General features: G+C 35.7%; 1 protein-coding gene across 4 annotated transcripts in view; it reads right to left on the bottom strand.

The window, feature by feature from the left end:
* Positions 1-23,767, bottom strand: part of CCDC102B (coiled-coil domain containing 102B) — an 836,813-nt gene that overhangs the window by 203,143 nt on the left and 609,903 nt on the right. The window lies entirely within an intron of this gene.

Here is a 23,767-nt window from a genome sequence, read left to right as displayed (position 1 = left end):
CTATCAAGATTGAATTTTACCTCAAGTGTAGCAGCTAATATGTATTTTATGTATTTATGCATTATAGTTATCTCTCTGTAGAACACATTTCTATTAATATATTGTTAGAAATAATTATTTAGCTCTTTATGGTACTTTGGATATAGAGCCTCAGTTTCCTCAGTTGTAAAATGAGAAGAATGGATGACATTATCTATAATGTTATTTCTAGTTCTTGTATATGTTACAATAATAATTTTTGTTGAACTAAATTGAACTGGAAAATGTTTATCACACAAGAGAAAGTTAATAATATACCATATAATATTCTAGTTTGCAATATGAAGAAAATTAAAATAGTTTAATATGATTTAACAGACTTTTGATGAAATATGGTAATATGAATAATGGAATAGGTTCAGATTTTAAGTATTCAGAACAAAGTAGATACTCTTATTCACACTGCATCTGAAAGTCTGAGTTATGTTGAAAACTAAACTCTTTTGGGAAGGGCAAAATAATTTGACACCAATGATTTATAAATAGTGAAACTGGAAAGTTAGAAATATCCTAGGGCAAAAGTAATAACTCAAACTGTCTTAATAGCCAGGACATGGAAAGGATTTTCAATTCTTCCATTTCATTTTCAAAACTTACATGATGACATGGAAAACAAAAGACATCTGCTGAAAGTAAAAGATAGAAGAATGATAATGCATAACAACAAAAATATTTGCAATTATCAAGAATTACATATGTATATAACATTCTTGATAAGTGAAAAAATTATATATATATATATATATATATATATATATATATATATATAAATGTTATATTTTATTGACTTCGCAATCAGGGTAAAAGCACATTTAGCTGTATTTAAATGAAATGTGCACTCCCCAAGCAACTGTTACAATAATCAAGACAATATCTTTAAAAGGCAATCTTCAGACAAATGATATATCCATAACTGCTGCAAACATTTCAAGAGATTTTTTTTAAAATTGATAAAATAAGACTTTCTCTAAATGTTAATTCTCTAGAAACATGTTAAGATTACACTATAAATTTATCTGAAGAACAAAAAGAACAAACTGGTTGTACTTTAAAATATATCCTATTTTAACTAGAGGCAAATTAAACAATAGCTAGGGCTGGATAATTCAACAGAAAACACAGATATTTGATTGCCTTTTTCTCAATTGGTCTAGTTATCCATCTAGTCCCAAGATACTTAAAAGTGTTTAACTTTTCTGAAGCAATGTTGATGATATTGCTATTGTAGAAGATGTGACCATCCAGCAATATACATTAACCTTTCAATCTCTGTTTACAATGTTTACAATCTCCTAGACTTCAAACAACTTAAATTACATAATGGAAACCACAAAATTGAGGAATAAATACACTTAAATATGTATATTTGCATATGTACATATATTACTGAACGCATTAATTTAAGGATGCATAATCAAATTATAAGATTCATTTTTTTACTGATTTCAGAGTTGTAAAAACTCACAATAAAAAAACCCAACATACTCCTGGTTATCTCTATATTGTAAATGAGAAAACTGAGGAACAAAAAGACTTAGAAGCCCCAAGAGCATCAGTCAGCTAGTAACAGCTATGTCATAATGAGCTTACTCATGTCAAGAGACCAAGATTTATGTTGATCTCCCATTTAAAAACCAAAATTGAATGATTTAGTGGGTTGCCATTGCCTTCACCATATCATTTTATAGATGAGGAAAATGAGACAAATATGTTAAGTGACCTTCTCAGAGTCACATAGCTGCTAAATGTCTGAAAACATATTTCAAGTCAGGAAGATGATTCTTCCTTAGTCCAGTCCTGGAACCCTATTAACTGCGCCAAAATAGAAATTAAAATTATGCTATTCAAATTAGCAAAATTAAAGAACAAAATATTTGTATAAGTTTGTAGCATTAATAAATCTAAGTTTTTAAAGTTTAACACTTTTAAATATCTTGGGACTAGATGGATAATTAGACAATTTGAGGGAGAGGTTTTAGTAGAGAGAGAGAGTGAGAGAGAGGGAGGGAGGGAGGGAGGGAGAGAGAGAGAGAGAGAGAAACAGAGACAGAGATCATAGCCATAGCCTTACTAGTTTTTTTCCTCTTTGCAGAAGATTAGAGGATTGTTTCTTGATAAGAAACTCCTAACATAATGCAAATTTTCCCTAAATCAAATGTTCAACTGAATGTATTACTTCATCCATCAGTTACATCCTCCTTGCTATCTCTAAATCATCACTGCATCTTCTTTTGATCATATTTATTTTGGGGCAATGGCATGTTTCACTCTACCTCACAGTTCTTCAGTTTTTTTTTATGTGTTTTATCCTTATCATAAGTTTTTCTACAATGCCCTCCTAATGGAAAATTCTAATTCATTTCTTCAGAGATAGAAATGTTCAATAATTTACAATGATATAGTAGGTAAAAAGACATAGGATAAAAAATTGTTTCCTTTATTTCAACCACCAGATGGGAATCAATGCAATTTGAAGGTTTGATGACAGGACTATTTAAATACTTCTATTTATGGTTCTTTTTTTTTGACATGGGTGCTTTTTTGAAGAAAAGTGATAGACATTTATAAAGCTCTCGCTATGTGCCAGCACTGTGCTTTGAGTTTCATAAATATTAGTTTATGAATATTAGTTGATCAGGATATTATGATAATGTGAGATATATGTTATTATTGTCATCATTCTACAGTTCAAGAAACTGAAATGAACCGAAATTAAGTGGCTTGTTCAAAGTCAAATGGCTAGTAATTTTCTGAGACTAAATCTGAACTCAGGTTTTTTTTGACTTTTAATTCAGTACTCTCTCCCCTTATGTCACCTAGCTGTTCCTTTTAGTAGTACTGACTTCCTAGTTTCTTTCAAATCTGTTATGGCTAGATGTCTTTTCTTATCCTCCTTAATTTTAGAGCTTCCTCTATAACCTTCCCAAATTTAACCTGTACAAATGTTGATTTTATATCTCTATTTTCATAGTTTCCCCAATGACACTGTAAAAGAGCAAGGATTGTCTTTTGTCTTTCTTTGTATCTTAACTTTCTTTGTATGCTTAACAGTATCTGATACATATTATAGTCTTAGTGCATACTTATCCCTTACTGAGAAAACACTGGTAATGTGGTTCAAGTAGACAGCATTAAAGAATTACTTCAATTCTATAAGGGTAATTCCAAAACTCTAAAGAGAGATATAACCATCCTAACAGTGGGATCCTGATTTGTGAGTACTTCTGTGGTTTGAGAGAATAAAAGACCAGAATCTAACACGTGGAAAAAAATCAAAAGGTATCCTTTTGTATTTTTTCTCCCATATTTCCAAATTGGTTGAAAACAAGTTTCTGCTAAGCTAGCCTAACAGTGTATCTGAGTGTCTTTCTATTCAACATTGAACCAAATAAGATCTTAATAAATTAAACAGCATTTTCCATTGACCTGTAGCAATTGCATATTCTATATAATTATGACTTTCAATAGAGTGAATGCAAATATATACAACCATGTCAAGAGATGTATTATTTAAAATATTCAGGATCTAATTGTATTTAGTGTTATACAATATAAAAATAATGAAGTGAGAAATGTATCTTAGACCGTGTATACATATGTAATGAAAAGCAATAAATATCAGGTAAAGCTGATATTCACACCATTTCAGAAGTCAGTCTGAAATACAGCCTAGTCTTAAATTGTTTCTCATTTATATGACTATAATTTTTCCTGTATAACCTAATCTCATTTTTTCCTTTAAATGACAACTTCAATATTTACAAATTACATACTTATATTATAATTTGGCATATACATTTGGATTATGACCTAAATTGTATAAAAGTTAAATTTTCTTTGGTAGTACTTCAGCTATTTTTGAGGAACTTAGTCATCTTCATCATAAAGATTCCTCAGAATTTTTATTGAAAAAAGTTCTTTGCTTCTAAAATTAGAATTTTAGTGCCATAATTTAGATGACAAAAATTTCAAAGACAGTTTAAGTGATGATTCTAATTACTAAAGTGCTATTTTTCAGCTTTCCCAATTAATGGTCTTTTTTTGGCACCTAGGTTTAATTTAATGGATGAATTTATTTTCATTTATACTTAGAAGTAATGTGTTTATTTTAATATATCTGACATATAAAGTTAGTTTTGCCAATTAATAGCTTGAAAACAGTAGAGCTCAGTAGGATTTAACGGAATAAGTTGGAATACAAGCAGAAGACTTAGTAGCACAGATGAATTTGAAATCCTCATTTTTATTCCCCTGATACAAGTTACATAAAACAACTAAGCTGAATTTATCCCTCACTAGCAGTTTTCTAATACACAAATGAGGCACTAGGGATAAAAATATAGCTTACTCAAGTAAATTGTTGCATCGATAGACAAAAAAAAGATAAAACACAAGAAAGGGGTATTTTTGGTTTGCTATCTTGTGATATTTGATAATATCTACATGCTGTTCCTTAATGGTTATGGAGGGAAATATCAATTTATACTCAATTGGTGAGCTTGCTTACTGCCAAAGTCTTATAATATGAATATTTCTAAAAATGTCAAAAATATTTCTTCTTGATTACCACTAATTTTTGAAACCACTGATTAATTGAATTGTATAGGTCATAACAATGATTAACAGTTGTAGTTTAATAATCATAAACAAATACTACATTAGTGCAGTTGAAAGAAAATCATCCTTGATTGGAACAATACAGGGTTCTTATATCTAACAGTATAAGGAGTTTTCAAAACCAGAGTTCTATATTACTCTTGACAGACATGAGCATGATAATATTAAAGTATTATTAGAAATACAATTTTCAATCATGTCATGCTATGAGATAGATACATGCATGTTTATGTGTCTCTCTAAAGAGTTCATTTGGACCATATGCTGGTCTTCACATTTTTTTTTTGAAAATTCAAAATGTAAAATCATTATGAGAGTTAACTCTTCAAGTTAAGAATTAAGTAACCAAAAATGTCAGCAATATAACAGAGGAAATGGAACTATGGAAATAAACCTATCCATTAACTTGTAGATAATTAAAGTATTGCAAAAAACAAATGAAAATAAGATATCTTTACATCATTGAAAAAAGAAAAAAAGACAACACTCCATATTTAAATTGACAGCCCAAATGTTTAATTGGGGGAAAGATTTTAAAGCTATGAGCAGGGGTGGGGGTAAATAAGTAAATATTACAAACATATTAGCAAACAGATTTTATGTGAAAATACTGAAATAAAGAAAGTAAAAATAAAACGGAAAGCCTCATATAAATCAATGACGTTATTAGGTTTCATAAAATGTGTGGATTCTACATGGGAATTGAGAAAATACAATGCAATTTTGACAGGGATGGAGAAGAAAAGATATTAGGTTTATAGTTTATAGCTTATAAAATTTTTTTATAGTATTTCTTTTTTTATTTTAAAGATTTTATTTAGAGTTTTATATTTTTCCCCCTGATCTTACTTCCCTTCCCCCACCCCCCAGAGAAAGCAATATACCAGTCTTTACATTGTTTCCAGGGTACACACTGATCCAAATTGAATGTGATGAGAGAGAAATCTTACCATTAAGGAGAAAAATAAAATATGAGATAGCAAGATTACATAATAAGATATAATTTTTTTTCTAAATTCACGGTATTAGGGGTGGCTAGGTGGCATAGTGGATAAAGCACTGGCCTTGGAGTCAGGAGTACCTGGGTTCAAATCCGGTCTCAGACACTTAATAATTACCTAGCCATGTGGCCTTGGGCGAGCCACTTAACCCCATTTGCCTTGCAAAAAACAAAAAAAAATAATAAAAATTAATTAATTGATGGTATTAGTCCTTGGTCTTTGTTCAAACTCCATAATTCTTTCTCAGTATACAGATAGTATTCTCCATTGCAGATGGCACCAAATTGTCCCTGATTGTTGCACTGATGGAATAAGCTAGTCCATCAAGGTTGATCTTCAATCCCATGCTACTGTTAGGGTGTACAATGTTTTTTCTGGTTCTGCTCATCTCACTCAGCATCAGTTAATGCAAATCCCACCAGGATTCCCTAAATTCCCATTCCTTCCAGGTTTCTAAAAACAATAGTGTTTCATGACATATACATACCAAAGTTTGTTAAGCCATTCCCTATCTGAAGGATGTTTATTTGATTTCCAATTCTTTGCCACCACAAACAAGGCTGTTATGAATATTTTTATAAAAGTGATGTTTTTAACTTTTTCATCATCTCTTCATGGTATAAACCCAGTAGTGGTATTGCTGGTTCAAAGCATGTGCATATTTTTGTTTCCATTGGGCATAATTCTAAATTGATCTCCAGAAAGGTTGGAAAAGTTCAGAGCTCCACGAAAAATGCATTAGTGTCCCAGATTTCCCACATCCTTTCCAATATTGATCATGGTCCTTTCTTGTCATATTGGTCAGTCTGAGAGGTATGAGGATGTATCTCCAACATGTTTTAATTTGCATTCCTCTAATAAGTAACGATTTAGAGAATTTTTTCATATGACTATGGATCATTTTGATTTTCTCATCTGTAAATTGTCTTTACATATCCTTTAATCATTTGTCAATTGGGGAATGGCTTGATTAAAAAAAAAAAACTTTAACTCAGTTCTCTGTTTATTTTAGAAATGAGTTCTTTGGGCAGCTAGGTGGTGCAATGGATAGAGCACCGGCCCTGGAGTCAGGAGTACCTGAGTTCAAATGTGTCCTCAGACACTTAATAATTACATAGCTGTGTAACCTTGGGCAAACCGCTTTACCCCATTTGCGTACTTTCTCTCATTAAAATAATTTTTTGGAATTTTGATTGGCACGACACTAAACAGGTAGTTTAGTTTTGGTAGAATTGTAATTTTTATTATATTAGATCAACCTATCCATGAGCAGTTAATGTTTTACCAATTATTTAAATCTGATTTTATTTGTGTAAGAAGTGTTTTGTAATTGTTTTCAAAAAGTTTATAAGTCTTCCTTGGCAAATAAACTCCCAGGTATTTTATATTGTCTGAATATACTTTGTGTGGAATTTCTCTTTATAGATTTTTCTGCTGTATCTTACTAGTCATAAGTAGAAATGCTGAGGATTTATGAAGGTTTATTTCATATCCTGCAACTTAGCTAAAGTTGCCAATTGTTTCCAGGAGTTTTTTAGATGATTTGGGGATTCTCTAGGTATACCATCATGTAATCTGCAAAGAGTGAGAGTTTTTTCTCTTCTTTCCCAACTCTAATTCCTTCAATTTCTTTTTCTTCTCTTATTTTTAAAGCTAATATTTCTAATATAATATTGAATAGTAGTGGTGATAATGGGCATTTTTGTTTCACCCCTGATCTTATTGGAAATGCCCTTAGCTTATAATGCTTGTTAATTTTTTCAGACAAATACTGCTTATTATTCTAAGGAATAATCCATTTATTCCTACACTCTCTAGTGTTTTTAGTAGGAATGGGTGCCATATTTTGTCAAAAGCTTTTTTCAGCATCTCTTGATGTAATCATATGATTTCTGATAGGAGAATTATTGATATAATTAATTATACTAACAGTTTTCCTTATATTGAACTAAACCTGTGTTCCTAGTATAAATCCTACTTGGTCCTAATGTATTATGCTAGTGATAACGTGTTGTAATCATTTTGTTAAGGTTTTATTTAAGATTGTTTTAAGATTTTTGCATATATATATTCATCAGGGAGGTAGGCCTATAATTTTTTTTCTCTATTTTTAACCCTTCTTGGATTAGGTATCAGCACCATATTAGTGACATAGAAACAGTTAGGCAAAGTTGAGTCTTCACCTATTTTTCAAAAGAGTTTACATTGAATTGGAACCCAGTTTGTTTTTTAAATGTTTTATAGAATTCACTTGTGAATCCATCAGGCCCTAGAGTTTTTTCTTAGGGAGTTAAATAATAGCTTGTTGAAGTTCCTTTTCTGAGATAGGATTGTTTAGGTATTCAATTAACTCTTCATTTAACCTGGACAACTTAAATTTTTGTAAATATGCATTCATTTCCCTTAGATTGTCAAATTTATTGGCATAGAACTGGGCAAAAATAATTCTGAATTCTTACTTTAATTTCCTACTCATTGGTGGCAAATTTATGTTTTTCATTTAGGCTATTAGCAATTTGTTTTTCTTCTTTTTTAAATCAAATTCACCAGAGGTTTATCAATTTTATTGATTTTTTCATAAAGCCAACTTGGGTATATTTATTAATTCAATAGTCTTTTTGCATTTGGTTTTATTAATTTCTCTTTTACATTTTATAATTTCTAATTTATTATTTAATTGGTTGTTTTGAATTTGTTCTTTCTCTAATTTTAGTTGCATATTTAGTTCATTGATTTCCTCTTTCTCTAATTTATTCATGTAAGCATTCAAAGATATAATATATCCCCCTGACAGCTGCTTTGAGTGAATTCCATGGGTCTTGTGATGTTGCTTCATTTTTGTCATTATCTAGGATGAAATAATTAATTCTGTCTATGATTTATTGTTTGTTCCAGGTAATTTTTTAAAATGAGGTTATCCAAACAGTTCTGTATCTGTATCTCCCTGGCCTAATATTGAATATGATATTTTTGCATTATGATATGAGAAAGATATATTCATTATTTCTGCTTTTCTGCATTTGATAATTAGGTTTTTATGCCCTAATACATGGTCATTTTTTGTGTAAGTGCCATGTATAGCAGAAAAGAAACAGTAAATTCTTTTCTTTCCCCATTCAATTTTCTCCACAAGTCTATCATATCTAGGTATTCTAACAATCTATTTACCTCCTTAATGTCTTTCTTGCTTATTTTATACTTACATTTATTTAAATATGAGATTAGGAGGTTGAGGTGTCTCACTAGTAGAGTTTTGCTTTTTATGTCTACGTGTAGTTCTTTCAACTTCACCTCTAAGAATATCAATGCTATACCATTGGGTGCATACATATGTTACAATTTAGGAGGTTGTTGTTTCCTTCCTAATCTCTTTTAACACTATCTATTTTTGAAACTGCTTTGTATGAGATAAGGATTGCAAACCCTGCTTTTTTCACTTCAGCTGAAGCCAAATATATTTTTATCCAACCTTTTACCTTTATTCTTTTTGTTTTTGTAGGCAGCATATTGCAGAATTCTGTTTTTAATCGACTCTGCTATTCACTTACATTTTAAGGGAGAGTTCATGACATTCACATTCAAAGTTATAATTAGAAACTCTTCATTGCCCTCCATGCTATCTTCCCTCTATTTGTATTTTCCCCCTTTTCCACTTTTTCCATATTCCCTAGTATTTGTTTCAGAATGCCACCACCTTCAGTGGGTGTTTGCCCTCCTTTATCCATCCCCTCCCCCTCTCTTTCCCCTTTCCCCTTTTCCCTTCACTTCCTTCTGTTAGTTTCCCTTTATCGCCCCCACCCTGTCTCTGTCCTCCCTCCCCTTTTCCCCTTTTCCCCTTTTAAGATATGAAAGGTAAGATTTTTCTTAAGTTAACTGAGTGTGTAAGTTAACTTTAAACCAAGTCTGATGAGAGGAAGATTCAGGTGTTTCTCATGTCCTCCCTTCTTCCCCTCTATTACAATTGATCTTTAGTACATCATAATGTAATGAGATTCATCCCATTCAATCCCCTCCATCCTCCTGTATCTTTCCTGTCTCCCTTTATTAAGGAGGTAGTGTTTTTAATTCATCCTCTCTGAGTTAAAGAAAATCATGAGTTTCCACCACTTCTGGGTAAGTACATTCTCTCTAATACAGTTACAATTCTTGAGTTATTAGAGTCTTTCTCCCAAGTAGGGATATAGCTAGTTTTATCCCACCTACTGGCCAGCCAGAGATATTACACTCTGTGAGCAAACCCTCTAGGGATCCCAATGCCAAACACCTGTGAATCAGCCCCAGCCTAACACAAGGTCTTAGGATAATGAAGAAAGGCCAGCACAAAGGAGGCCAGTAGGTGGTGCTAGAGGTTTTGCTCACTGTTTAATCTCTCCAATTGGCCAGTAGGGACTGCTGGTTGCTTTCTCTGTAATTTCTGTGACCTTGATTGACTCCCTTTCCCTTGGCCTGGAGGGAGTGTTCAAAGCTGTTGAATACTTCTATCATTGATCAATGGTAGGCTATTCCCTGGGGTGAGGTAATCTCTCTCCCTATTCACAGATGAGGGAGTTCTGCTGATCCCACCTTAGCCTGGGGCAGAAGTGGACTATAATTGTGTTTGTTCTGGGAAGAGACTACAGATTTAATGGATGTATGTACTCTGAGTTCCTCCTGACCAGAGGGGCCTAGGGATCATTGTCTGTAGCTCTCCATCAGTGGTACTCTGCCTCCAGTCCTGCTGGCAAGTGCCAGAAGGTGAGTGCCACAACCAATGCCTCTACTCCCTAGTTAGCCTGTGCCCCTGTGGCTGACCAGGCTCTGGTGACCCAAATTGCTGATCAATCCAATTCGGTTCTCAGGTTTACATGCTCCCAGAGTCCAGCCCCACAACTAATCAGGCTGATCCAGGCTCCCAGGCTCACATCATTCTCCCATGCTCCTGGCAGAATCCACTCTCTGAGCCAGGATTCTCCCCAATATCCAAAGACAAATCCTGAAGTAGGTGTTCTTCCCTTGGCTTTTCTTTCTGGCTTTTGTAGATCAGATTTCTGTTAAGAGGTTTGTTTCATAGTATATATGAGGGAAGATCAGAAGACTTTAGGACTGTCTTCTATCCACCATCTTGTCCAGAAGTTGCTTCATATAGTTTTCTTAAGTGTCAGGACAAATAATTTAGTGACTCTAATGCCAGGTTCTAGGAAATATGAAATCTTCCAGTGTACAGTCTAAACACATTATTTTAGTATATACTGGAAATAGAAGCCATTTGATCTTCTCTGAATATGCCATGCACATATTTCATATGGCCCCTGCTTGTAATGTGGAATTGTACCCCTTGTCTCTTACTCAATACAAACTCAGGATCACCTTTGGATTCCGAATAAAACCTGTGGGTACCCAAAGTGCACATTAGGAAAGCATATTTGAAAGTCTTAGCCTTGCTTTCTGAACCTCGTTTTTATATTGATTAGAAATTTTTAAAAATCAAAAACTCTCCTTAAATATGTGTTCCAAGGTAAGCTTCTCAACTAACCTCTCTATGTCTCAGTATGGCTAGCTGGGTTATGTGGATATTGGTCTAAATAATCTTTCAGTTCTAGAGCTACCATGATATTATTGTATGATATAAATGACAAACCTTACTTTTGATAGTAGCATAGTAATTTCTCCAGATCTGTGTTAAAAATAACCACATAATACTAGCAAATATGTTTAACTCACCACCAAAACATAATGTTTTCATATAAAGAAATAGGAATTAGGCATTTTTAAAGTACATGAGCTAAAATATTAAAGGACATTTTACACAATGTTTCATAAACTAGTCTAAGGAATGCCAATATCACTGCTGTCTCTTTGCCACAGTGGTTTTGGATTATTTGGTTTTATTGTAGAAAAGCAATTAGATAAGATTTAATATACAACCTGATTATTCATTCATAAAACTAGATTAAATCATTTTTTTTTTATCCTGAGCCATGAAGGACTAAAGCAATCTAGCAAAAGTTGTCTGCTGAAAATCTCTCAGACATGGAAGCAAGCAAAGACTCATAATAATGGAGGCTAATTAAGGGAGGGAAAAATAATTAATTCACATTAAGCTTTTTCACTCTCTAAGGTTTACTGCCAAAATGATCATGAAAAGTCCCATGGAATTCTTACTGAAACATGGAATTAAGGGGACATGTTAAATATATCTCCTTTTAAAAAAATCTTAGTCTTCCACAAAAAAACAAACATATTTGTTTTAAGTAGCCCTATAAATTCTTCAGTAATTACAGTGTTTTTAAATTACTTAAACATTCCAGCATCCTCACACTGGATATATAGATAGATAGATAGAGAGATAGATAGATAGAGAGATAGATAGATAGATATAGATATACATATACATATACATATATATATACATATCATAGAATTGTATATACATACATATGTACATATTTAATCATACATACCTACATACACATATGTAATGTATACATGTATGGATTTATATCCATTTAGATATATAGAATGCAACTTAAACAGTGTTTCTCTAGAATCAGGATTTAGTCTTGAAACCAGAACCAAGGATTATATCTGTCCTTAAGTTAATTTCTTGTCCCAGTCATCCATATTTCCATATTTAAATTCTATCTTGTCTATCATTTTTAATAAAAAGACAAAGGACATAATTTTGGTTAATTTGTCCATACAAATTGTGGTCAGATTCTACACATAACAATCCACTTTTGACAGGGTATGGCCTTAGTATAGAAGAAATGAGACAGAGAAAATTTGACTTGTTTCTATAGATCTTAATTATAGATGCAGCAGGTAACATTGTAGGATTTGTTTTGAAAATATATTTAAAATCATACTAAGTTTCATTCTGTGCCTTTTATTGGAAGAAGAAAACCAATGAGAATCATCACTACTAGCTACAGCTACCTGAGGCAAAGTCAAATATAATATAACTACTTATACTGTATAATATAAAAAAATAAGCTGGTTAGAAAAGAGAATGGGTAGAGAGAGAATATGATGTTATCAAATAAAAATAAATATGTAATAAGCGCCTATTAGGTGTAAAGTATCAAACTAAGTAATGAAAATATAAAGAGAAAACTGAGACTGCTGACACAGATAATAATAATCTCCATATTTGTGTTGTCTATATGATCTTAAGTAAGATCAATTGAAACCTCTCTGGAATTTATTTTTCTCTTTCATAAAACTTAGATATTTATATAGATTATTTTGTCCTTCTTTTAGTCATTTAGTCATGACCAACTCTTTGTGACTCTTTGAACCATAGTACCTAGGTGGTATTATTGGCAAAAATTATGGCATGAATGTTTTGACATTTCCTTCTCCAATATACAACACAATAAAGTACAACATATTAAAATGTATAGTACTACACTGTATCACACCACTTTACTCTGCATCATATATGTCCCTTGCAATTCTACATCTCTGTTCCTTTGTGATCTTGTGATGCTTTCTACCTAAATAATAATATCTGTAGGAATGAAGGGGCAAAAAAGAACATTAGATTTCCCTCTCCAGGGGAAAAAAAGGATTATTTGAGGATTTGGTAAAGAGCAAACAAATTGGGGAAGCACATATATCTTTCATTTTTTTATTATTTTTTCAAACTTTTAAATCTTTAGAGCTTAGTACAATGCCTGTCATGAAACATATTAATAACTTAAAATGTTTATTAACTGTGATTTTTTTTAAAAGTGATGAGACAGAAGTTGAGTTTTGAAGGAAGAAAACAATTCAAAAAATTAGGGATGAGAAATACCAAGCATGAGAGATAGCTTGCATAAACACATGGATGTAGGAGTCATATTGAGCACTAAGAACAAGCAATCATGCTTGAATAGACTATAGAAAGTATGAAAGAGTGAAATGTAAGGATGACAAAATAATAAGTACAATAAGCTCTCCTCCACAAAATTCTTCCAAATAGATCTATTAGATTCATCAAACAATCCAAATGGAGAAATAGAGGTTATTGCAATAAAGGGAATCATTTATGAAATGCCTTTTTAATTTTCATATATTCGTACATATATAGATATGTGCATTCATTACTGTAGATATTGCTTCCATTGATAAAGATTGTTACAATTCCTTGCTTCCTCATTTTGTATATTTATTGGCCCTGTTCTCTTGGAAATGATATCAATATGATCTTCAAAAAAAACAACCCTGGTTATGGATCTCACTATATACACAAACACATAAGCATACATACATATATATATATATATATATATATATATATATATATATATATATATATATATTATATATAATATATATATATTAAATATATATATTATATATATATACACACACACACGTGTGTGTGTATATACATACATATATACACACATATGCATATATGTATATACATACATATATGTACTTATTCTGTACTGTTGCACAAGTATTTTAAATATTTTAAGCTTCTTAAATAGGAAAATGGGGAAAATAATTGTACCTTCCTCAAAATGTTCTAGTAAATATCAAAAGAGATAATGAATACAGTGTATTTTGCAAACCTTAAAACTCTATAAAATATAAATTTCTATTATCAGATGTGTTCAATATCATTAGCATCATCAAATTTAAAGATAAAATGCTCAATGATATAAACAGTTGATTACATGACTTTGCTGCAATATTAGAGATGAGTTGTCACTCAGATATAGCTGGGTCAAGATATCAATAATAGCTTTGTGATTTATTTGACCTTACTTGAGGGGAAAAAAAAAAAACACTTAATGGATGTAATTGACCTTCCCTGTGAACTTAAGTGAATTGAAGGCAAGCTATGATTAAGTTCTCCAAACTTTCAGCTTTAGTGAATATTATAATGAAGATCAGATAACTTAAGAGGGAGACAATGGTAGGTAAATAATAGGTTTGCTTCTTGATCATTTATTCATGTATCATGTTTCATCATACGGAAAAATAGTGATACAATAAAAAAATTGCCTCTTCTGCAGTGTAACTTGACTGATAGAAAAAAATGAAGCTGAGCAAATTCTATAATCAATAGATTCATGTTTTTAAAAATTATTTCCTCATAAATTTCTTATAAAATGCTCAGTTACATATTCTATCTATGAAAAGAATTAAATTTAATTAATCATCAGTATTTAAAATACTATTATTTGATATTTTAAACAAAGAATTTGCAACAGAAAATATGGATTATTTTACTAATTACTTTAACTAAAGTCAGAAAATAAGCATAAGATCAAGAATTATGAATACATGAATTATGAAGATTAGAGAAATACAAATTAAAACAACAATGAAATATCATCTCACACATATTAGATTAGCCAAAGTGAGAAAAAGGGAAAATGATCAGTATTGGAGAGGTTGGAGGAGGATTGGAAAATTGTTGTATTGATGGTAGAGGTGTGAATGGATCCAACATTTCTGTAGATCAATATGGAACTATGATCAAAGACCAATAAAACCATTCACACCCTTTGACTCAGCAATTCCATTTCTAGGACAACAGCCAGAAAAAATATTGTAAAAATTGGGAAAAGTCCAACATGTTCCAAAATATTCATAACAACTTTATTGTAGTGGTAAAGAATTGGAAATTGAGGGAATGCCCATCAATGGGGGAATGGCTAAACAATCTGTGGTACATGAATACTATGGAATAATATTTTTCTATAGGAAAACATAATTGGTTAGACTCTGGAGAAGCATGAAATGACTTATGGGATCTGATGCTGAGTGAAAGGAGAAGAGCCAAGAAAACAATATACACCTCAACATTATGAGATGTACAACCTTGATGGAAGCAATTACTCTTGAAAGTCCAGAGTGCTGAGACTACTTATTTGACTAATTTGCCTACTTATGGACTATATTACCCCAACCAGAGGAAGAAAAACAAAATAAAACAAAATACACAGAAAAACAACCCTTCTGAATCTGATGAATATTGTATAAAAATTACCTCTTATGTATCTCTTTCTCTTAATCCTAATTCCTCATGCCAAAAATTAATAATTTGTAAATATCTCTAACAAAACTATATATGTGTGTGTGTGTGTGTGTGTGTGTGTGTGTGTGTGTGTGTGTGTCAAATGTTAACTTGACTATTCCCTGCTAGGTGAGGGGGATGGGAAGAGGGGATGGAGGGAAATTTTGTAACTTTGAAATATCCATGTATAAATGGATGGAAGTAAATAAATATTTTTTTTTAAAAAGGGCTTAGGAATGTTAGCCTAAAATTAGGAGACATGTCCAAACTATCTTCAAATGAACTGAAAAACTGTAAATAGAAGAGGGATTAGATTTGTTCTTTGTCCATTCAGAGAGAAGGGAGGAATAGGTGTTGGTTGTAGAGAAATTGATTTTGACTTGATGGGAGATGACACTCCCTAACATTGAGATCCCAATAAAACTGGGATGAGCTACTACAGGTAGTAATAAATTCCCTTTCACTAAAAGACATGAAATAGAGACATAATCCTCATGTGCTGGGTATGGAGTTGAGCTGATTCTTGGTCAGATGTAGATTTGTTTGATATTATTTATAAGATTTGCTATTACATTGAACAATAATGCCTTTTGTGCACAGGGAATTAGACCTGCAAAACAATTTGGGGAATATTAACCAATTCTTTGAGTTAAGCAGTGCCAGTATTATCATGCCCATGCTAAAGATTAGGAAAATAAGACTCAGGGATATTAGGGTCACACTTATAAATAATAAATTTGTATTGCTAATGCATGTCTTCCAAGTTCTTTGCTTTTCTATTTTCTTGACTTTCTATAAATAATAAATTCATGAAAGAATCTAATCCATGAAAAGAAAAATAAATCAATGCCATCTGAAATTGATTTTAATATCCTTTCTTCTCTTCTAAGTACAGCAGAATGGAATTATGCCTGCTGCTTTTATGGGTTCTCATGTTTATCTCCATTGTGATCAGTTCATCAGATGATGAGATCAAGACTGTGACACATTTTTCTAATTCTGAGTTTAAGATCTCAGTCATGTAATAAATAATTCTGTAAAACTTTTACCAAAGAATAATTAGTAAGATGTGTAGCGGGGTTATGGTCTTTGTAGAAGAATGTCACAATTATGTTCTTTCCCTTTCAGTGAGGTAAGGGATGACATATGCTATGGAATACTGGATCTGAAATTAGGAAGATTCAAAATTAAATCCCACTTCAGGCACTTAGCATATATATTACCCTGGGAAAATCACTTATTCTCAGTTTTTTTCAATTTTCTCAACTGTAAAATGGAAATAATAATAGCACCTACATCAAAGGTTTATTGTTGGGATCAAAGAATATAATACTGGTAAAGTATTTATTATAGTGTCTGGCACATAGTAGGTATTTCTTAAACTTTTTTCCCCTCCTTTCTCCCTCTCTTATAAGTAATTTAAAATATCCTATGGAAAGCAGCAAACTACACCTAGAAATTCTGTCTTAGGAAGAGCAATTATCCATTTTGAAAATATCTATCAGATCTTCCCAAGAATTCTACTTTTATGCAAAATCATAACTAATATAGTTGATCTGTAAGACAATTAAATATCTGTTTTTTTCAAATATCTGTAATAATGATAAAACAAATAAAATGAATAATAATAACTTCAGCATCTATATGGTACTTTGAGACTTGTAGTCAATTTGATATTTGTTTCCTCATTTTATTCTTCTGATAACATTGTGAGACAGGTTTTATTATTTATGCCCACTTCACAAAAAAGAAATGAAGCTACAGAATTGTGAAATGTGCAAGCATCTGTGGAAGAATTTGATGTCAAGGCTTCATGGTTCCAAATCTTCTACTCTAACCATTTCTCTATCCAACTATCTTACCCCTTTTCTACTTCAAAACTTCCCTACATAGGAATTGCATAAAAAGTAAACAATTACAGCTAAATTCACAAGAACGTAATTCAAGATAAACCACAAGACTAAAAGCTTTATATCCCTAAAGAACTTCCCATGAATATGTAGGTGAGAACAAGCAAGTACATTAATTGGTGACTTGTTCCATTAAAGGAAAGAGTATTGTACAAAAGCAAAAGACAAATATGCCAATAAAACTAAGATGGAAATGGCCTTCCACCCTTGGTACTAATTCAGTGCAGGAATCTTGTCAAAAGTATATTCTAATCAACCAACATGAGCTAACTGACAACATTAACTAGTCCAGATTCAGAGGACTATTCACTAGTAGAAGGGGGGGAAGCAAGAAAAAAAAAATGACTGGAAATATAGGAAAATAGCTAAAATGCCAAGAGATCCAGAGAGAAATTAAAATGGAAATAAAATTAATCTTTGACTGACAAATGGATAAAATTATCCTTAGCACTCATTGATATAATTAGGTTTATTAGAGGATAGATAGGGTCTTATCTGTCAGATCTTGCTCAATCAATATTTTTATTAGATACAATAATTCTGTGATGAGTATACTTCTGTTGGGGGGTCGGCCCTGACCACCTGAGTGGATAGGACCTCCCCGAGAGTGAGGTCAGGCCAATCCAAAGAAGACACGGCTCCTTAAGGGGAGCAGTGGCTTCGCCTGGTTGGCCTGTGTCGCTTGCTCCAATCGGGTGGTAGGTTCCCCCTCGGGGCGGATCGGGGTGGCAGCCCAGAACTAACTCCCTATATTAGCCATCACCCTGAGCTATTCGGGGTATCCCTCTGCACCTAATAAAACATATGCCTCCTGAAGACGTGTCTGCCTGAGTCCCTCCTCGCTGATCCCCGGCGGAGGGAAATACCAGGGACGCCTGAAGCAGTGCCCACTGAGGAGCTCACTCGGGGGTCCGGGGAAGAAGACCCCGGACAGAACTGGCCCCCGAACCGGGACACCCGAAGACCCCGCTGAGTGAGGTAAGCCTGTTTAAGTAAAAACAGAAGAGGCAGACACCCTAGGTCCACGGGACACCTAGAGGGAGTAAACATGGGCAAAGGAATGTCTAAGCATTTACAGCCAGAGGATTCAGGAGTATTAGCATGTCAAGTACATGCACTAGTAAAGACTCATGGCATAAGAGTCCGTATAAAAGAATGTAAGGATTGGGTGGAAAAAATATTGGTTGTCTCCCCTTGGGTCTCCCACACCGGCATTGACCCTCAGAAGTGGAGAGTGGTAGGAACTCAAATGTCCTCTTACAACACAGAAAAACCTGGCTTTCTAACGGACACAGACTTTGTAATCTACTCCGTGGTGGCCGCGGCCCTTGACCCGCAGCCCCCACAAGGAGCAATGTCCGGAGAAACACAAACAGGACCCTCGTTACTGAGGGAACCTGAATGGCCCCCGCCCCCTGATGAGGGGACTGACGATCCCAAGGAACCAGCCCCCAAGTACCCTTGGGAAGAACTGGCTGCCGCGAGTCGACCACCTGCCCCGGTACAAAGTGAAAGTAAGATTTTAGAACAAAAGGGCAAACATACAGAATGTCAAGGGATCTGCGGACAGGGTGCAGATGGCTGGAGGCACGCGCTGATAACAGGAAAGGAAGGGTCTGGGGCGACCGTCCCCAGCCAGGCACCCCGCCGGACTCATTTACAGCAGGCCATTCATAAAGCTTTGGAGGATGGGGAGGAAGTAGAGGAAGAAGACCTAGACTATCTTACCTCCTCAGCAGCTGCTTACCCAGTATTTGTGCAAAGAGAAAACGGCCAACAGGTTAGAGTTCGCCGCCCAATACCGTACAAATTTATCAAAGATCTCAGAGAGGCAGTCCATAATTATGGGCCAGGATCTGCCTATGTAAAACGGCTCATAAGTTCTAACACTCAGACTGCCGCCTGGCTCCCCATGGATTGGGATGAAAGTTTACAAGCGGTGTTGGAGTCATCACATTACACCGCCTGGGCTGCCTACTGGCGGAGAGAGGCCAGGCTACAGGCTGAGATCATAGACCCAAATAATTCTGATTTAGTCACTAATCAACTCACTGGATGTGGCCAATTTAACACTGTGGAGGCTCAATTACAACTTTCAGAACCCATTGTTAGGGCAGTACAGATAGCAGGACTGAATGCCCTGAACAAACTGGCTCGAGCAGCTGCCACTCCCCTGCAACAGCTGAAACAAAGAACTAGGGAGTCTGCTGTAGATTTTATCAGCAGAGTGCAGACCACTGTGGAAGGGAAATTCGGGACAGGGAATGCAGCACAGCCGTTAATCATCCAGGTGATAAAGGGAGGGCTAACTCATTCAAAAGGCTTGCTAGCTACTCTGCCTGCTGACCCCTCCTTAGAGGAGATAATTGATAAGGCCCTAGACGAGGAACCCCACCCCCCGACCCTCTCCAAACCTCTATTAACCTCCTCGCTAATGCTTTACAAACCACAAGCTTAGTGCCTAGATCAAAGGGTAAAGGAAACTGGTTCCGTTGCGGGAAGGCCGGTCACTTTCAAGCTGAGTGCCGTAACTCCCAGAAGAGTGCAATGAAGTGATTTGTCTGTGGTAAACCTGGTCATATAGCAAAGCATTGTAGACAGAAAAATAAGAACCAGAAGTATAGCAATGATGGGCCGCAGGGAAACGGGAAGAGGGGTCGAGAAGCCGAGGGCCCGACCCCAGGGCTGATCTGCTAAATCCCTCGGTTACTATTCCCCTCTCAGAGAGCACAGAATTGAGCCCATGGACTACGACTACTGTTAAAGCCTCCCCTAGGGACTTCCACCGTTTAGTGATTGGAACTGCTCTCGCTCCTCAGGTCATTGTCCACACACAGCTCCTAAGCCCAGGCCAGACTTCTATAACTGTTACAAATCCCCACCATTACCCAATAGAACTAAAAGGCGGTGAGCCTGTTGCTCTTGCTATTTCCCTCCCCTGGATAGATAAGGATTGGAGAGAGTGTACCCATGAGGACACATTTGTGGCATGGACACAGGCTATATCAGCCCACCGTCCCACTTTACCACTTATAGTGGAGGGAAGAGAGATTGTAGGTTTAATTGATACAGGTGCTGATGTCTCGGTCATATCCACAAAAGATTGGCAGCCCTGTTGGGAACTTTCAAAAACTCCCCAAGACATCACGGTAGTTTCAGGAGGAACTTTGGCGAAAAAATCCCTAAGATTTCTAAAATGGAGAAGTGATGATGTGGCAGGGATCTTCCGCCCTTTAGTACTTCCTATTCCTATGTCCCTATGGGGGAGGGATGTTTTGCAAACTTTGGGCTTGTCTCTAACTACAGACACAGCTTTAAACCACTAGGGGTCACTGGAGGGCCGCAACCCATACCACTGACGTGGAGATCCGACAAACCGGTTTGGGTAGATCAGTGGCCCCTCACAAAAGAGAAATTACAGGCCCTTGCTAACATAGTACAAGGACTTTTATCGGCTGGAGAAGTAGAGCCATCCACCAGCCCATGGAATTCCTCAGTTTTTGTAATCAAAAAGAAAAGTGGGAAATGGAGAATGTTAGTAGATCTAAGAAAGGTAAATGCCACTCTACAACCTATGGGTACCACCCAGCCTGGGTTGCCTTCTCCAGTTGCCATTCCAAAGACTTGGCCCATAACTGTTATAGATATAAAGGATTGTTTTTATAGTATACCCCTTAACCCTGTAGATAGACAGCGCTTCGCCTTTAGTGTACCTGCTGTAAATTATCAAGAACCTGCTCAGCGTTTTCAGTTTAAAGTCCTTCCCCAAGGCATGGCAAACAGTCCCACTCTATGTCAGGTTTATGTTGCACAGATTCTGATGCCCATTAGGCGAGAACACTCGGGAGCCATTATTATTCATTATATGGATGACATATTAATTTCTGCATCCCACCGGACTGATGTCTCGCTTATTTTACAAAAGATTACCTCAGCCCTAGCAGTATATGGATTACAAGTTGCCCCTGAAAAGATACAAACAGAACCTCCCTACACATATTTAGGACATCAGGTATACAAGGATTTAGTGAAGAAATCTCCTAAGATTGATACAGCTCAAGTTTCTACATTAAATGACTTTCAGAAATTAATTGGTTCAATCCAATGGCTAAGGAATGTAGTTCCTATTTCTAATGATATAATGTATCCATTGTATAATATTTTAAAAGGCTCATCTGATTTGAACTCGCCTCGTACATGGACCCCTGCAGCCATGGAAGCTGTTACCCAGATACAGGACTTGGCATCCACATCAACTGTTGCCCGATTAGATCCAGCCGCTCCGGTTTATGTAACTCTGGTGTGTCATCCTTCATTGGGTAAGGCCGGAGTAGTGTTCCAAGTTACAGGTCCTTTACAATGGGTACATTCATCAAAACCCATTAAGTCTATACCCTCCAAGTTTGAAGTGGATGCACAACTCCTTTTGAAAGCAGCGGAAGCTGCAATCAATATTTTTGGTACCATTCCTATGTTACTGCTCCAAGAGGATCCTGCAATACTTACTCATCTAGCACAGAACTCTGAGGAGTGGGCCATGTTATTGTCTATTTATCCTACTTCTCAGGGTCATCCACCTCCCTCATTACGAGGATGGTTGTAACTCCCTTTGAAGTATCCCTCCAACCCTGTAGTTCCTCAGCCAGTACAGGGAGTCAATGTTTTTACGGATGCTACCAAACACCATAGAGCATCTATTTATATTCCAGACAGGAAGATATTGAAGGTGCTACAAACCCCATATACCTCAGCTCAAAAGAATGAATTGCAGGCCATTGTGATAGCCTTAGAACTGTGTGCTTATGAGCCTTTTAATTTAATCACTGATAGCTATTACTGCTTTGTCTTATTGCAACAGCTAGCTCTAGCAGATCTTTCTTTGTCCAATTCTGCAGTCATAGATCTTTTACACCAAGCACAACGGTCTCTCCTACACTGCTCTGACCCCCTCTATGTCTTACATGTCAGATCTCATGTGTCCACTTCTGGCCCAATCTACTCAGGGAATGCCATAGCTGACTCGGCTCTCCTTGACCCTGATATAAAAAGTGAGATAGTCATGTATGAAGATCCTTCTATTGTTCATGACACATTTCATCTCCCGGCAAAAACACTTGCATGGCTTTATGGTCTTCCTAAGGAAGAGGCACGTCGCATTGTCCGACAATGCAGGCATTGTGTCCCTTTCCGCCCTGCCCCGCTTGTACATGCTACCAACCCCCGGGGCCTGGCCCCTAATGACTTTTGGCAGATGGATGTCACCCACTTTCAGGCCAGCCTGATTCATGTCACTGTGGACACTTTTTCTAACTTTATTATGGCCACTCTGCAGCCTGGTGAGGCTGTACGCCATGTGATTGCTCATTGTCTTCACTGCTTTGCCACCCACGGGATACCCCGGTTGTTAAAAACCGACAATGGCCCGGCCTATACCTCCTCTGCTTTTGCTCGCTTCTGCCACCAATTCGGTGTCACTCATGTTACCGGTATCCCTTACAACCCCACCGGTCAAGCCATCGTGGAGCGTGCCAATCAGTCCTTGAAGCGCACTCTCATTAAACAAAAAGGGGGAGTGCGTGGTAGACTCACTGCAGCTCAGGTAGCAACTGCGGTCTTCACCAGGAATTACTTGATCGGTGATGATCAGGGCATTACCCCTGCTATGAAACAAATACTACCTCCACAAACTCCTCTAACACAAGAAACACACACACAGACAAAAAACCTAACAAAAAATAAACCCACGACAGTATGGTGGAGAGATGAGGAAGGACAGTGGCATGGTCCCGCCCAGGTGATGGTATGGGGAAAGGGATTCTTGTGTCTCCACACAGGTGAAGGGACACGCTGGGTGCCCATCAGGTGGACCAGGACCTGTACAGAAGACAAAGAGAAACCGCCAGAGAAACAGGAAGAAGCGCCTCAACAGGACGCAGAGAGCAAAGATGGCAAATAAATGGCTAAGTATGCTAGGACTATTAAGCAGCCTACAACCCACTGACTCCCGAACCGTTCCCCTTCGTTGGAAAAATATCACTGAGGCCACTCATTTTACCTATTGGACAGTAATACCAGGGTTTCCTACGGTTGTTCTGGCCACATGGATAGGAGATCCAGTGGAATTACAGTTAGCAGGCTCCGCCTACCTAGTGTTAGGAGGACTTAAAGGAGCTCCTCCTGAAAGGAAACATGATCTGAAAGGC

This window comes from Macrotis lagotis, chromosome X (assembly GCF_037893015.1).
Source record: "Macrotis lagotis isolate mMagLag1 chromosome X, bilby.v1.9.chrom.fasta, whole genome shotgun sequence".
Taxonomy (NCBI): domain Eukaryota; kingdom Metazoa; phylum Chordata; class Mammalia; order Peramelemorphia; family Peramelidae; genus Macrotis; species Macrotis lagotis.
This window is presented reverse-complemented; position numbering and strand designations above follow the sequence as displayed.